Source organism: Oratosquilla oratoria, chromosome 1 (genome assembly GCF_046742065.1).
Source record: "Oratosquilla oratoria isolate Oo_2021 chromosome 1, ASM4674206v1, whole genome shotgun sequence".
Lineage (NCBI taxonomy): Eukaryota > Metazoa > Arthropoda > Malacostraca > Stomatopoda > Squillidae > Oratosquilla > Oratosquilla oratoria.
The window spans coordinates 69933601-69938600 of NC_134777.1; positions in this window are offsets into that span (position 1 = coordinate 69933601).

Here is a 5000-nt window from a genome sequence, read left to right on the forward strand (position 1 = left end):
TTGCACACCTTATGACTCCCTCCTTGAACCATCCCCATTCCTCCTCCACTCCTACTTCTACTCTATCCTTTACTCTCTCCCACTCCTCTCTCAACTTCTTCTTATACTCATTCTCCTTTTTTTTTCCCCTCATTTAAGCAGTTCACTCTAAGTACCTCCCTACCTTCTGCCCTTTTCCTCTTTCTCCATTTATTCTTCACTCTCAATTTACCTTCCACCAGGAAATGATCTGATATTCCCCCACTCTCTCCCCTTAGAACATGTACATCCTTAACCCTTCCTACCATACTTCTGGTCACCACTATATAGTCCATTAATGCTCTATCTGCCACCCTTCCATCCACCACCCTCTCCCATGTGTATTTATGCTTGACTTTCTTCTTAAACACTGTATTTGCTATCATCAACTCTCTTTCAAGACATATCTCCACCATCAATTCTCCACTACGATTTTTACCTGGAACTCCATACTTTCCAATCACTCCGTCAATTGGTTCATTTCCTACCCTAGCATTTAGGTCTCCCAATACAACTACGTTGACATTTCTCCCTAATCCCTCTATGCACTCATTTGTATCCCCCAAAAAGCCTCCCTTTCCTCTACGCTCTTTTCACTACCAGGCCCATACGCACTTACAAAAACCCACATCTCCTTTCCCAGCTTCACCTTCATCCACATCAACCTTGATGACACCTCCTTCCACTCCACTACCCGCTTACTTATCTCTTCACTTACTAGTATAGCCACTCCTTCTCTCCCTCGTCCCCTCTTCACTCCTGAGTACCTCCCAGCTACACTCCCAAACTCACAGTTGCCCTTTCCTTTCATTTTAGTTTCACTCAAAGCCAGTACATCCATCTTCCTTCTCACATACATACTGCCTATCTCTTCCCTTTTACTCTCATCTGTACCACATCCACGCACATTAAAAGACCCAAACCTTAGGGTACTGGTTGGAAAGCTCCCAGACCCTCATATGCCTTTACTTTCTTTTTTAGGAATATCCCCTTTTGGGGCTACAAGTAGTAGGACTCCTAATCCCATCCCCCGTCCCTTTTTTGTCGCCTTTTACGATTCAAGTGGAAATACTTGGTGGCAGTATTCTTTTGCCCCCACCACAGGGTAGGTAGGCGAAAAAAGGAAATGAATATTTAGAGAAATGGTACAGGACAGTAACAAGGGGTTGGGGGACAGCATAACGGAGGGCCAGTCGTAGTATAAAAGTGTCATCATTTCTCTATGTACAGAGTTTTCCTCCATCACAGACAAAATGATGCGTGGCTCTGGTCCGTAGGGGCGCATCATATAGACCCTAAATTATCAACTGCATGCTACTCTGCCACAATAACATGTAGCCATATATATACATATATAAATATATATTATGTATATATATATATATATATATATATACATATGTATACATACACACACACACACACACACACACACACACACACACTAACGTGTCCTTCCCGGTGATTGGTGACCTGGGTCGTTGTGATGTGTGCGGCTTCTATGGTTTTTCTTAATCTCTTTTTCAGTCCTTTGTGGAGAAGCCACACACATCACAACGAATCAACTCACCAATCACCGGGAAGGACACGTTAGCCTATCACGACCCGCAGCTAGACTGACCTTAGCCGCGCTAACTCACAAACGATCGCGAGCAACTGGCCAATCAGCGGGCTCCTTTCCCAGACGGCCGGCAAGATGAGCCAGCACTGGAGTATATATTGTCCACAAAATCTGATAGTCTGTAGTCTCTCTGAGGAAGACATCCGTCGAAACGCTGGAGAATATTCACTCCTGCATTATCCTGCGTCCACTTGCCACCTTCCACTCATGTCTCTACTTTATACTACAATATATATATATATATATATATATATATATATATATATATATATATATATATGTACACACACACACACACACACACACACACACACACACACACACACACACACTGAACCATTAGAGCTACAAAAGGAATTAACCTAACTCCCCAAGATTCTTGGGGGACTGATAACTACCGTCCTTACCTAATTTTCACAGAACCTTCGAACGTAACTCATGGACAGTGTCAAGATCGAGAGAATACAAGGTCTACTCAACAGCTAACCAGTATTTAGGTAGTTTGCGCAGTGACGTCACTAGAAGTGCCTGGCCGAGGGTTCGTTGAAATTCCGGCCTCAGTCCAGGTGTGGCTGGAGTCGGGAACGTGTCTCCGTTTTCTTTTATAATATTTATGCGGGTTGGAGAAAAGGGTAGCCGCTATCCATTTCAAAAGGGCACCATTCTATCATGTACCTCTTTAAGCAGCTTATTTGCAATGATAAGTCAGCGATATAATGTTAAATATATCATGACTTACAGGCTTAATCAAGATGGACTTGAACTTTTTTTGGGCTGTATTAGACAAATGGGCATTGCACATCAACATCCATCCCCTGTGCACTTTAAGCATAGATTAAGATCTTTCCTTGTGGGCAGAGTCAACAAGTTATTTGGAGGGCACCATAATGTTCAGTGTGTAAATAATGATATAAATTTAACAGGATCATCCTTTTCTGATGAAAGTCCAGAAAAGCAGTCGTCTGGTAATTCAGATTTAAACTGAACTAATGGTGTCCTCTATGCTTTTTGCAACGTTAGACTTTGAAGACGTGGATGAAGAGGGTGAAGGGGATGATATTACCTTAGAAGAGTCCAAAGACACTCTAGAGAACTGTATTGAGATTGAAGCACTGAGGTATGTTGGGGGTTTCATTGCTAAGAAGTTCCCTCAGTACACCTTTCTTGCCAGTGAAATGATAGAAAAGGAGACCTGGGTAGATTTCATATGTCAAATAGATAACGGATTAAAGTCACCATCAGTAGATTTTTTCAAAGCACTGCAGCAAATGGAAAAATTGTTTAATTGTTACCACGGAGACAAATCCTTAAAGGATGAGGTAAACTCCACATCCAAAGTGTGCACAGAAATATGCAAATATGTGAACCTACCAAGTGATGTTATAAAGTTTTTTGTTAAATGCAGACTGTATTTTCGGTTGCGAGTTTTAAACAGGAACTTATCGAACTCGCCGAGAAAAGTAAAAAATAAATTATGTAAATTGGTGAAGTGAAATAAAATCTGAAATGACTTTTGCATTTTATTCGATTCGAACCTTGGTATGCAATCTAAATTCCAAAATAATTTTAGTGTTAAAGTTTTTTCTTGATAATCTACAATGTTTATTCTTCAATTAGTAATATAGTATGATATAGGGGTATTCAGTAGCTGTAACAAGTGTACACAGCAATGAGAGTTGGCCAGTGGCATGTTATTCTTCAGCAGGTAATCCTCATATCATCGATAATTCATGCCATATCCTTTAAGTTTGGCAAATCGTTTTCTTCATAGACATGGATAATTGTTTGCGGCAAATGGATTCATAGACTTGGATACTTGTTTGCCCTCTACGCAAAGATTAACCTTTAAATTTCCTTATTAAATATGTCAAAAATAAACCACAAGAACATTTTTCCAAAATGGAACCCCCATTTTAACGGTTGCAGAACATGAAATAGGTAAGTCTCCCAGAAACTCTGTGGTGCCTGTACGTTTTCTCTTTTACCTAACATTTTCACTTACGTTTTCACCATTTTCTCTGTGGGCTCCCCTTCAGATGACGTCACAACATGCGCGTGAGTAGACCTTGTATTCTCTCGGTCTTGGACAGTGTTAGGCTGGTACGAAACCATGATGGACTTTCGTCGTTGTCAATACCTGAATTTGATCGCAAATAACAGCGAGAATTATACAAATAGTTTCCGAAAGTCGCCCCGAGAATCGAACCGAGGCCTTGCTTGATCCCAAACCACTACCTGACCGACTGAACCATTAGAGCTACAAAATGACTCTAACGTAATTTTCGAAGAGGACTCTGTGAAAATTAGGTAAAGATGGCAGTTAACAGTCTACCTAGTATCTTAGGGAGTATATATATATATATATATATTGACGTATGTATATATATATATATATATATTGACGTATGTATATATATATATATATATATATAAATATATATATATATATATATATATATATATATATTACACAGAAAAAAGTCAAGCCAGGAGGCGTTTAGAAGTCGCATTATGCACACATAAAACACACACACACACATACACACACACACACGCGCGCGCGCACACACACGCACGGGTGCGCTGTAGAAACCCTATATCCCGTTACATAGTTACATACACACACTGCTGCTTCCGCGAGTACAGTTACATTACACGCACAAAAACAGCAGCCAACCGCTACCTCCGCACACGTGCACACACACATACACAACACACACACACACACACACACACACACACACACACGCACACACACACACATATATATATATATAGACAATCGAGTGCTTGAGTGCGCATACACGAAATTCAAGCAAGATTACGCCTACAATCGATTGTACACACACACAGGCGACAACACTTCAGACCACCTGTATGCACGCCCAATGTCAGCCCATGTACGCCCATACGTGACAACAATCCCGTACGCTCATACGCTCCTGCAGTCAAGGAAGCGCGTGAGGTTAGACTACGAGGAAGACAAGGAGGAGGATGACCCGGGTGAAGAACCTCGCGCTCCCGAACTCAGTTCGTGAGTCCTTTTACTCACCTCTCGACGGAGAACAGCTGGGTGACTCTTTCGGACTCTTCGTCGAGCCAAGATGGCGGCAGGAGCTCAACGATGGGCTTGAACAAGGGCGTGTCCCTGCACAGGTAAATGGTGCCCACCGTAAGGGCCCCGAAGTAGAGGAAGGTCCGAAAGAGGGAACCCTGTCCTTCCATCTCGAACTACTTATCCACGACTACGAGACGTTCGAGCTTGTATGGGGGGAGAGTGGGTCTGTGCCACGGGGGAAGCTGGGGGCAGATGGGGAGGGTGGTAAAGGGCGACGGTGGGGGATGGGGGAAGGGGAGAGGA